We start from the raw sequence: 12398 nt of genomic DNA, 5'->3' as shown, positions 1-12398 counted from the left end.
GACTTCGATAGTGTGTGAGCTGGGCATTACTGATCCAGTGGCTGTTTCAGGGCACCCTCTATAGCATGGGAGGTGGTCACATACGGTTCTTGCCTGATGTCAGTTTATCAGCATCTTTTACCAGCAGGACTATAGCTGCTGTCATTTGGAGGCATGGCAGCTATCTGGCTGTCACTGGGTCTAATTTCTTGGAAAGATAAGCTACTGGCCATTTCCAGGGGCCTAGATACTGGACTAGTACCCCTCTTGGCTATTTCTCTGTCCTCATCAATATATAGGTTAAAGGGCTTAGTGATGTCTGGGAGCCCTAAGGCTGGTGCCAATAGCAGGGCAGTCTTAATCTGTTCAAAGGACCTGTCTATCGCCTCAGTCCAAAGGAAGGACTGTCCTTTCTTGGTGGCCTTGTAGAGGGGCTTCATCAACTCTGCAAACCCTGGTATCCACAGAGTGCAGAAACCAACTGATCCTAGAAATTCTTGAACCTTGCAAGGGGCCGGAGGGGGAGAGGCAGGGCATGGCATCTGTTCTGGGGATTTGTTCTTGGCTCTCCTGGACTCACTTTGTAGACCAGGCTGGCCTCAAACTCACAGCAATCTGCCTCCCAAGTGCTGGGATTAAAGGTATGCACCACCACGCCCAGTCTTGTTCTGGGGATTTTAAGCACAGTATTTTCCTGGCCTCAATGAGCCATCTCTGTCCTTCAAGTATACAGTTCAGGTAGCTTACCTTGGGTTGGCAGATTCGGCCCTTCTTTGTGGAGGCACAGTATTCTAATTCTCCCAGGGCCTGGAGCAGGTCTTCTGTTCCTTGTAAACAAGCCTCATACTTCTTCAGCTGTGATGAGGAGGTCATCTACATATTGTAAGAGTGTGACATTTGGGTGGCAGGAGTGATATTCACCCAGGTCTTTTTTTTTCCCCCTTTGAGACAGGGTTTCTCTTGTGTAGCCTTGCCTAGGCTCACTTTGTAGAACAGGCTGGCCTCAAACTCACAGTGATTTGCCTGCCTCTGCCTCTCAAGTGCTGGGATTAAAGGTGTGTGCCACCATGCCCAGCTGTCACCCAGGTCTTTTTATTTTTTAAAGATTTATTTATTATTATGTATACAGTGTTCTGCCTGCATGCACACCCTGTCACCCAGGTCTTAGTGAAGTGTTTCATCAAATATGGTTGGCGAGTTCTTGAATCCTTGTGGTAGCCTGGTCCATGTCAGCGTTCTTTTGATGCCTTTCTCAGAATCGGTCTATTCAAAAGCAAAAAATTTCTAGCTTTTGGGGGCCAAGGGCAGGCTAAAGAAGGCATCCTTTAAGTCCAGAACAGTGTACCATTGATGATGAGGGGGCAGGGAACTAAGCAAGGTGTATGGGTTTGGGACCATAGGGTAACTGTCTGTCATCTGCTGGTTAACTTCCTGCAAATCCTGGACTGGTCTCTAGTCATTAGAGTGAGGCTTTTTGACTGGCAATAAAGGGGTGTTCCAGGCCAATTGGCAAGGTTTCAGTATCCACAGGTCTAACTGGAGTCAAATGTGGGGTGTAATTCCAAGTTTGGCCTCCATGACATTGGGTACTGATGACCCACCCTTAGCTGGGTCGGTCTCAGGTTTGAGCTCTATGAAGACTTGGGTTTGGTGTTTGGCCATCCCCATGTCTCCAGTTTCCGCCCAGGCCTGAGGGAAGTTTTGGAGCCAGCCGTCTATGTTGGGCATGGGGACCGAGGAAGGCTGGTATAGTTTGTACTCGTCTTCAAACTGGAGGGTTAGTATATGTATAAGTCTCCCTTCCCTACCAGAGACGGAAGCTCCTTGAGGATAGAACTGAGTCTGGGCCACAGTTTTGCTTAGAATATCTCTTCCCAGTAAAGGATGTGGGCAGTCAGGAATGAGCAGGAACAAGTGGGATTCCCTGCCCACAGCCGGGTCCACTGTTCTTCGGGTAGTCCATCACTAACGTTTCATGCCAGGTGCCCCGTGTATCCAGGCCCTTCTTTTGAATGTTGTCCTGTTTGATTCAGGTAGAGCCGGATACTCAGCCTCAGTGACCACAAGGAATTGAATTGGGGGTCCCCTCCACTCTAAGGGTTTCCCTGGGTTCAGGGAGGGGATCTGAACCCTGTCCCCTCTATTCACTGAGTTCATCTATGGCTGGGACTGGAGCCTTGGGCTATGAGCTGTTTTTATCGAGGCAATCTTTTCTCCAGTGTCTTTTCTCTTTATGGTATGCACATTGTTTTTGTTTTTTTTTTCCCCTCCCCATTTTGGGCACCCTGTTAGGAGGCTCTCCTTATCTTGTCTCTAGCAATGTACTGTAATTTTTTCTTTTCTTTTCTTTTGCCCTTAATGTTCATAGTGAGGAGAATCTTTGCCAGGTTTCAAGTTTGTCTATCATTAGCCTTTTCCAGCTTTTTTCCTGCTGACTCCCTGTTATTATAAATCTTTTTTGACACTGCTATTAAATCTGGAATCGACTTCTCATTCATCTCTCAACCCTTTACAACTTATGTTTAATATCTAGAGTGGCCTGATTAACAAAAGCCATGACCACTACGGCCTTGTTATCTGGGGCCTCAGGGTCCATGGGTGTATATTGTTTTAAGGCCTCCAGGATTCTTTCTAGGAAAGCTGCAGAGCTTGCTTCCTTTCCTTGCTGAACATCCCCTACTTTGGCCGTATTGGTCAGCTTGTGTGTCGCCATTTTGAGACCCACCAACAGAGTCTAGCAATAAACCCAGAGTCTCTCCCGATCTTTGGCCATTTCAGGGTCCCAATCAAGTGGGGGAAAGAGGAAACACACCATTGATGGTGTCTGCATTAGCAGTGGGTTGTTCATTGTCACTCAGTACCAATTTCTGGGTCTCTGTCTGGATGCACTCCTGTTCCTCAATAGTGAACAGGAATCTAAGGAGATGCTATTGTTCCAAGTGGGCTAATGCGTGAATAAGAAAGATTCTAACAAGTCAATAAGTTCTCTGGGATTGTTAGAAAATTTGGCATTCTGAGATCTCCAGTTTTAGAGATCACTAGCCAGTAGTGATGTGACTGTCGCCTGTTATTGGCCACTGGTCCCACAGATCTCAAGGGCAAGATGGTGGAATCTGTAGGCCAGGTTGGGACCCCCTGTTGGGTTCGCCTGTTGTGCCCCATCTCTGCATCTTCCTGACCTCTTCCTCCTGTTCCGAATTTGTCTCACTTCCCATACCATCACCACTACCCGAGCCCTTCTATTGGCTACACAGGATCTGGAAGCAGCACAAAGGGCTGGTGTTCAGGGAGGGGGTTAGGAAAATGAAATCTTCCTCAGCCCCACCCCCTCTTGCAAGTTTTTTTCTGAGACAGGATTTCTCTGTGTAGCCTTGACTGTCCTGGACTCTCTTTTTAGACCAGGCTGGCCTGGAACTCATAGAGATCCGCCTGCCTCTGCCTCCTTGAGTGCCAAGATTAAAGGCGCGCATCTGCCTCCGCTGCTGCCATCACCATCACCACCACCCATCTTGATTTATGTTTTTTAAAAGTAGCAACCGTTGGTTCACACTTATTTAGACCGGAGAGGCTGAGAACACAGGAGTTGCTTGATACTTGAGGTTGGCGCCTCGGCAGTTGCAGTTGTCCCAGCCTGGTCTACAAAGTGAGTCCAGGACAGCCAAGGCTACACAGAGAAACCCTATCTCGAAAAACCAAACCAAACCAAACCAAACCAAAGCAAAAAACCTATCACGGGATTCTACCAAGCCCTTGACCACTAAACTACATCCCTAGCCTTTTAAACCATTGCACACCTGTAAAAAATAAAGGTTTTTTTTTTACATCTGTTTTAGATTCCAAATAATGATATGGATGCCTATTACACTTATTATAAACTTCAAAGTACTATAGCTGGTCAGATACTCATCTATTCCTTTCTTCTTTTCTTTCTTTTTTCTTTTTTTTGGGGGGGGGCGGGTTTGATACAGGGTTTGTCTGTGCAGCCTTGGTGATACTCTGCCTCCTGGATACTCCGCTGCTCTGGACTATTTCCAGCCATGTGCCTGTGACCTGCCACCTAGGCGTGCCCCAGCCATGTGCCTGTGACCTGCCACCTAGGCGTGCCCCAGCCATGTGCCTGTGACCTGCCACCTAGGCGTGCCCCGGATGCACCTGCTGTATGTTTGTCCTCATGGCGACCTTCCCATTGCCTCCTCCTCCCTGACCTTCTTTTCTCCCCTTTCTGCCTCTGTTTGAGCTGGGATCCCCTAGCTAAAATCAGACATCCTGCCTCCACTCTCCTCTCCTGCCCTGCTATTGGCTGTCCAGCTCTTTATTAACCAATTAGAGATTATGAACAATTTTTACACAATATCGAGACAGGAGATTCCTCTATAGCAGCACAATGCCCACTTCCAGACTGCAACCAGATCTCTGAGCACAGAAATCAGCATCTGAATACACAGTGCACAAAACCATCCCCAAATACAAATCTTCAAGTGATCTCTAGGTTGTTTACAGTCCTTGGTACACTGTGAATGATGTAGAAATAATTATTATACTTTGTATTGTATTGTTTAGGGAATGATAACAAAAGTAGATAATATATACTGTACAGAAGTTTTTCTATTTTTACATAGTAGGTTGAATCCACTGGGTATGGAACAGGCAGATATTTTGAAGTCAAGCTGGCTTGCACCTGGGGTGGAAGAAAAGCTGTCTTTACCAAGGTCTAAGAACACCGAGGAATAGATGGATGTGCAAAAATTTAATTAATATACAATATGATTCAACTAAAAAGTAATATTTTTTTATTGTTCCCTGTGGATTTTTGAGACAGGGTTTCTTTGTGTAATAGTCTTGGATGTCCTTGACTTGCTTTGTAGACCAGGTTGGCCTTGAAAACACACACACACACACACACACACACACACACACACACACACACACACAATCTGCTGGCCTCTGCATCCCGAAGGCTGGGATCAAAGCATGCCTGGCTAAATAATATATTTTTAAATTTGTTTACCTCTATTTTATGTACATTTGTGCCTTGCCCACAGGTATGTCTATATGAGGATGTCAGATCTTGGAGTTATAGTTGTGAAGTGTCATGTGGGTTCTAGGGCTTGAACTGCCATCCTTTGAAAGAGCAGTGAAGGCTGGGGAGATGGCTCAGAGGCTAAGAGCACTGACTACTCTTCCAAAGGTCCTGAGTTCAAGTCCCAGCAACCACATGGTGGCTCACAAGCATCTATAATGAGATCCGGTGGCCCCTTCTGGCCTGCTGGCTCACATGAATACTGTATAATAAATAAATAAATCTTAAAAAAAAAAAAGAAAGAGTAGTGAATGCCCTTAACCACTGAGCCACCTCTCCAGCCTCTAAATTATATTTCTTACATAGGTTATGTAATCTGAAATGTTTGGGACCAAAAGTGGAATTCAGATTTTTTGCATCATGTAATATTTCCACATGATCAGTAAGTTGTTGTGGAGGTGGGACTAAGTCTAAATACAGAATTTTGTTGGCTCTATTTCTTCACAATTAAACTTTATTATACAACCCACCCTTGATGTCTCTAGACTGCGTGCTGGTCCGGCCTGTTTGTTGATCCTCTTCGTGATCCACGTGTGCTCAAGCCTGGTCTGAGCCTGCTGCTCCTCTTCTCTGTCCCCTCTGCTTGCCTGTCACGTGCAAGGGGTGGTCTCCCTCTCCCATTGAGGGTCGATGAGAAGCACAATAGTCCAGGTGGAGTCCCCAGGTCCGCTTCCTGAAATCCAGGGCCAGGATTAAAGGCGTGTGTTACCACACCCGGCTCAGAATTTGTTTTCTATGCACTTTATGTACACACAGAGTTGGAAGTTTTTAGCTCACCTAAGTCTTGACTGTCATAGGAAGGTCCTGTGGAATTTTCTACTTTTGCTGTCAGTGGAGATTCAAAATGTTTTCTTTTCTTTTTTCTTTTTTTTTCAAAATGTTTTCGATATATATTTTTAAAGTAGGGACTGCGCTTATTACTCAGTCCAATTAGGGACTGAATTAGTTACTTTTCTGTTGCTGTGGTAAAATGTCATTCAGCGGCGCAGCCAGCCTGGGTCCCACTGTCTGTGGGCCAGTCCAGGAGAACAGGCAGACCTTGAAATCAAAGGCTCCAAGTTCCTGTTTCTTTCTCAGGAGCAGCAGAGTGCTCAAGGTGAGGCCTGAGGCCTGGGCCACTGTGCCAGGTTCCCAGTCTCTCCTGGGAAGGTGGAAAGTGACAGCTCCTTGTTTGAGCTGCTGTGCTAAGCACAGCAGAGGAAGCTGGCAGGTGTGTGAGACGAAGGCCCTGCAGTGCTTCACTGGTGGTCAGCACCGAGCTATTGGTGGTGATGGAGCAAGCCCCAGCAGGTGCAAAGACAGTTCCGCCATTGCTGCCTGGCCACTAGCTGTCCAATGGAGATCCCCCACCCCCAATAAATGGAGTCTTAGAAGGTCATGGTGGAGGAATGGCAAGAGAGCACCCGCCCCCAGCATGCCAGCCAGCCTTTATTTATAAACTGTGGGCAGTGGGGAGGGGTTTTGAGGGTGAATGTGTCTGAGTCCATAGGGCTAAGGGTGCCAGGAAAGTTAATCCACATATAGTGGTACAATAGTAGCTCACTTACATGCAGTAACATGGGGTCCTACCACAAGAGGGAGAAATCAGTACTCAATTATCCTATGGCAGAGGGATAACCTCTAGGTATGATCAGAGGTCATTTTCTGGAGGCTGGGATCTCCTCAGCATAGGGTGGGGTACTTCCAGGAGCTCCCTGTGCTGAATGAGCAACATCCTTGTCAGGAAAGAGTGGAGCCTGTAATCTTCCTTGAGGGCTAAGACACTGCTTACAAAACTTGTGGTTACCAGGTCAGGTGGAGTGGGAACTCCGCTGAGAAAAGGGAGTCCACTTTCATGGACCGAGCACAAAAATAGCTATCCAGAGAAGTCAGCCTCAACCTTATCCAGAAGAGCCCCACAATAAAATATGGAGACTAAAAGCAAATTAAGAGATGAATTAATCTTGTTTCCAGAGGACTAGATTCCATCTGTAATGGTGGGGAGCTAGCACATCACATTTCAACCTGATCACATTTTGACTATATGCAGAAGCAGAGAGAACAAACAGGAAGTGGGGTAGGGCTATAACCCCTCCGGAGCTCACTCCTTCCAGAAGCCTCCACCTCCTCGAATATAGTGTAATGCCGAGATCACCCAGATCGCGAGACCCCCCAAAAAGACCACCAGGACTTGATATCGATGCAACACACACAGGGTCCTGTATTACAGGCTCGAGTTTTGGGTCACAATCCTTCCTGAACGCAGCAGGATAGGAGAGTGACACCAGAGCTTCAAGGGTAATAGGTTTTTAAAGGGAAAAAACTGTAAGTGGGGGTTGTGGGTCACAGGACTGTCGATCTTTAAGGAAAAGACCATACGCGGGGGTTGGGGGTCACAGGAATGCCAACCTTTAGGCAGGCTGGGTCCAGCAGAGCCGGTTGGGTGGAGGCTGGCTCTCTGGGGAAGCTGTAGGGCTCAGGAATGTTCACCTTCGGGCATATTGGGTCCAGGAGGCTGAATCTTCAGGGCAGCTGTTTATCTCAGAGGATCATTGGGAGTTAATTTTATCTAATCGCTCTGGTGGACTGCTGGCAGGTCTAGTTTATGGCAGTGTGTGGTCATTCCCGGAATGCAGGAAGGAGTAAAGTCACCTGGAGGACAAGTTCTCACAGATCATTCACAGACCACGGCATTAGTCACAGAATATACGTTACATAAAGAACACGGCATTAGTTTTGTCCTGACAATAGTAATACCAACTGGGAACCAAGTGTTCAGAATCATGAGCCTATGAGGAGATTTTCTCATTTAAGACACAACAGGGATGGTCCATTTGCACCATAGAATAAAACTCTGAGATAACTACATTATTTCGTGAATATCGTGTAATTTTAAAAAAATTGCGGCATGATGGCAACATGTCTGTAACCTTTGCCCTTAAAGGTAGAAACAGATAGACACCAGGTGTGGTGGCGCATGCCTTTAATGCCAGCACTCAGGAGGCAGAGGCAGGCGGATCACTGTGAGTTTTGAGACCAGCCTGAGCTAAAGAGACACTGTAAACCCCAAAACCTTCGGTCTTAAAAACCTTCGGTCTTAACTCTCCCTCCCCCCAAAAAAGTTAAAAAGTTGGGCAGTGGTGACTCATGCTGTTATGCCCAGATTGCAAGATATCCACAGACCACCAGGAGCCCGAAGCTGTATGCAAAAGCAAGGGGTCTGTATTTCTGCAGACGTCCAGCAGGCGGGACCACTGTTTAAACAAAATGGCGATCCCGAGGTGAGCTCTTAGGCTCTTTTTAAAGGCATTCAGGGGAATTCCAAGGGAGGGGTTGGCAACCTTAAATATGATTGGAGCATTCAAATTGAAAAAGCGCGGGCAGGCTGCGTGCAGGCAACCTTAGCCAGCGGTCATGAGATAATCATAAGACTAGAGATTTCTAGACCAGCAGTAAACTAACCTTGAGAAACCTTATCTTCCTCAGGCCAGGTGGCTAGGCTGTCTCTGATTGGCTGCCTGTTATCTGTGGTATTCCCAGTAACCGCTGAGCTCACTACTGAAGAATGGAGGCCCAGGCCTGCTCCAAGCTAACAAGAAACTGAAACCCGTCATGGAGTTGGCTAGACTTATTCAACCAGGCCGCCTCAATGCCAGCACTCAGGAGGCTGAGGCAGGAGTATCTCTTTGAGTTCAAGACCAGCCTGGTTTACAGTGTGAGTTCCAGGACAGCCAGAACTACACAGAGAAAACCCTGTCTCAAAAAGAAAGAAAGGAGGACCAGAAAGAAAGAAAGAAAGAAAGAAAGAGAGAGAAACAGAAAACCCAAAACCACTGCTTCCTGTGGTGGTAAATCCCAGCACTGGGAAAGGCAGGCAGTTCTCAGTTCAAGACCAGCCTGGCCCACACAGCACAGGCCAGCCAAGGCTATCTAAAGAAACTCTGTGTCAAAAACAAAGAAACCCAGCTAAATTTAGCACCACAACCACAAAAATCCACTTTAATTTTTTTCAGTAGACTAATCAAACTACGGCGTTTTAAAACGTGTGTTTTAATCACACTTTTTCTTTCTTGTTCCCGGTTCCTCTGTCTTCTACCATGCTTGTGCTGTGACTCTCTGTCCTCCTCCCTCAGCTGAGAGTTCCGGTGTGTGACTGTACCCAGCTAAAATTTTTACACTTTTAGTCTAAATTCTTGGACTGGACTTTTAGTTTTCTTGAGATTGTCTCCCTGCTGGAGCTGTCCTGCACTCACTATGTACACAAGGCTGGCCTCAAACTCAAGAGATCCACGTCCCCCTCCCTCCTGAGTGCTGGGCTTCTAGGCATCTGCCCCATGCCTGGGTCTGGACTTTACTAAAGCTTAGTAACATTAACAGCTGCCATATTAAGAAGCAAGAAAAAAAGAACCGGGCGTGGTGGAGCACGCCTTTAATCCCAGCACTAGGGAGGCAGAGGCGGGCGGATCGCTGTGAGTTCGAGGCCAGCCTGGTCTACAAAGCGAGTCCAGGACAGCCAAGGCTAACACAGAGAGACCTTGTCTCGAAAAAAAAAAAATCTCATTTGAAGATCGAAGTTAATCTTATCCAACAACCTTTCTGTTTGTCCTCTATCCTAAGGTACAGATGGAAGACCTGGTATTTTCAAGTGAAATTCATATTTAGACTTAATTCACTTTGGTAATGAGGGTATGGAGGTAGTAGAAGTAGACCAGAGAGTAAATAAATGATAGCTAAGGTGAAAAGCAGAAATAATCCACTACTCTTTGGTAGAAAAGGTTGCAGAGGTTAAGTGCACCTGTAATCCAGCATTTGGGAGGTGAGGCAAGGGGCAGTCTTGTATCCATTGTAGTTTGTGGTTAGTCTGGGCAAAATAAAACCTTGACTCAAAATGAAAACCAAAAACCAAAAAAAAACCCCCAAGTCTCCCCCCTACCCCCCCTAAAAAAAAAAGCAAAACTAACAAGAACAAAAACTGAAAGAGGAAAAAGGTCATAAATTGCAAACCTTTGGGCTAACAACCTGCAACTTTTCTGAATGCAACCCATCTAACTATCTTTTTTTTTTTAATTTTTTAAATGCGTAGCCGAGGCTGCCCTCACAATCTTGATTCCGCCTCTGCCTCCACCAGCAAATCCCACCAGCGTGTGCCATCACACCCAGGTAACAATCTTTTTTTTTAATTAATTTTTTTGATAATTGATTTTTTTACTTCATATGCATTGGTGTTTTGCCTGCATGTATGTCTGTGAGCGGGTACGTGCTGGAAATTGAACTCGGGCCCTCTGGAAAAGCAGTCTGTACTTTTTTATTCTTCAAGAGTTCCAAGGTCCAGTGCCCTCTTGGGCACCAGACACACGTGTGGTTCACAGACATACGTGCAAGTAAAGCACTCATACACATAAAATTAAAACAAACAAAAACCAAAAAAGGTTTTAGGAGGGAGAGAGATGGCTAATCTGTGTTTGTGCACAGGCCTGATGATCTGAGTGCCATGTCTGGACAGGGTAGTGGGAGAGGACCACAGAATTGTCCTCTGACTTTCGCATTCAACAGTGGCACATGTGGGTATCCACAGACACACACACACACACAAAATAAAAATGTTTACAACATGTTAGTACTCAGTGGGGATAATTGTTTGGTTCACATTCTATTGCTTTCACCATATGCACTAGATAACCATTGTTTTGATTTTCATTTAGCCTTTCAGGGACCTTTGACTATATGGACTCCCAGCTTGTTCTGTGCTGGGTTTGGGCTTTCATTCGATTTTGATGTTGTTGGTTTTTCGAGACAGGGTTTCTCTGTGTAGTCTTGGCTGTCTTAAGACTTGCTCTCACAGCTCCTCACAGCAATCTGCCTGCCTCTGCCTCCCAAGTGCTGGGATTAAAGCATATGCAACAGGCCCGGCTCAATCAATGTTTTATTCAAAGATTTCTTTTACCTTTTTGTTTCTTTCTCTCTTTCTTTTGGAGCCAAGTTTTCATTTTACAGCCCATAATGAGACTTTTTTTAACCCCCTGCCTTAGTAATCCTGAGTGTTAGGATTACCTGGCGTGTCCTACCATACCCAGTCCCAAAACAATTTTGTGCTGAGATTTAAATTGCAAATGTGCTCGTAACTCTGACAGGATCTCCGGAAGACAACTTCCCTGCCCCACATTTTGAAGGAGAAAAGAATATGTACAAGAGCACACTACACATCCACATTTACCTTTCTGCCTCACCTGCTATTGGGCCCTCACACCCAACAATAATCCTTTTTGTACAGTGCTTCATCACGATCCATTCTCGGGACTTTGCCTTTTTAAGAACACAACTCTTATGAAATCAACTCTCCCATTCATGCTTCTTTTAGGGAAGTCTTCTGAAAGCTCCCCCAGACCCGTCACTGGCACAATGACAATACTACCCTACTGCACCTACCATTTCACTTCTATAACTCACTTTATCACACTATTAGAACTGTCTTCTTTGGTGGAGTGTTAATTCTGGGAATGCAGTGATGGCTTTTCCTAATTTAGTTATGTCCCTTTTACGTTTTCCACCAACATTCCTTATGGAATGAGAGTAGCCTGGAGTTTCAGTCCAAAGCTAGTGCGCTATCTCGAACAATGTTTCTCAACTGTTAGGGCAGAACCCCTGGGGTTGTAAAAAAACAAAAACAAACAACCTTTCAAAAGGGTCGTCTAATACCATCGGAAAACAGATATTTACCTTACGATTCCCAGTAGCAAAATTACAGTTATGAGATAGCAACAAAAATCATTTTATGGCTGGGGGGGGGGTCATCACAACACGAAAGCTGTGGCATTAGGAAGGTTGAGAACCATCTAGATTCTGGAAGCATTGATTTCCTGGGGCTTGGAGGCCGCAGTCGTGCGGAAACCCATTTGAAAGCTCCGAGTTTTCAGCGTGCAGGATCACCGTCCGCATCGCGAGGAAAGCGAAGCGTAAGAGTCTGTATCACAGGTCCGTGAACGACAGCCGCTCCCGCTGGGAAAGCAAGCGGGGAGAGAACCTCGGGGGACAGAACCTCGGGGGACAGACACCCCGCACACCGCAGAAAGCACCAGGACCAGGCTGGGTCTGGCCGGGGCAGCGCAAGGCACTGGCTCCCGCTCCTGCGCGCCAAGCCGTTAGCACCGCCCCTTCCAGCCGGGCTCCACCCACCGCCGCCTTAGTCGCTAACCCTGGCCGCCGGGTGCGCGGCGGCGCGCTCTTAAGCCCCGCCTCCCGGGCGAGGGCGCGCACCCCGCGTCGCTCGGCTCTAGGCGGTTCCGTTAGCGGCGGGAGAGAAAACCGTCCCTGGCGTGCCCGCCTCCGCTGCTCACACTTTCCTCCCTACTCCCCCTGCGAC

General features: G+C 46.7%; 1 long non-coding RNA gene across 2 annotated transcripts; it reads right to left on the bottom strand.

Moving 5' to 3' along the window:
* Nucleotides 1-4273: 4273 nt before the first annotated feature.
* LOC311595302 lies at nt 4274-12117 on the bottom strand. 2 transcript variants are annotated; one of them, XR_014778398.1, is made up of 3 exons: nt 11756-12117; nt 7448-7690; nt 4274-5732 (listed from the first exon to the last, which is right to left on the bottom strand). It is a non-coding gene; the product is annotated as an uncharacterized lncRNA (long non-coding RNA). The 2 variants fall into 2 exon arrangements; XR_014778399.1 differs by lacking the exon at nt 4274-5732 and having other exon boundaries at nt 7236-7690.
* Between the last annotated feature and the right edge of the window lie 281 nt (nt 12118-12398).

This window comes from Acomys minous (genome assembly GCF_964271855.1).
Source record: "Acomys minous genome assembly, chromosome: 3".
NCBI lineage: Eukaryota > Metazoa > Chordata > Mammalia > Rodentia > Muridae > Acomys > Acomys minous.
This window is presented reverse-complemented; position numbering and strand designations above follow the sequence as displayed.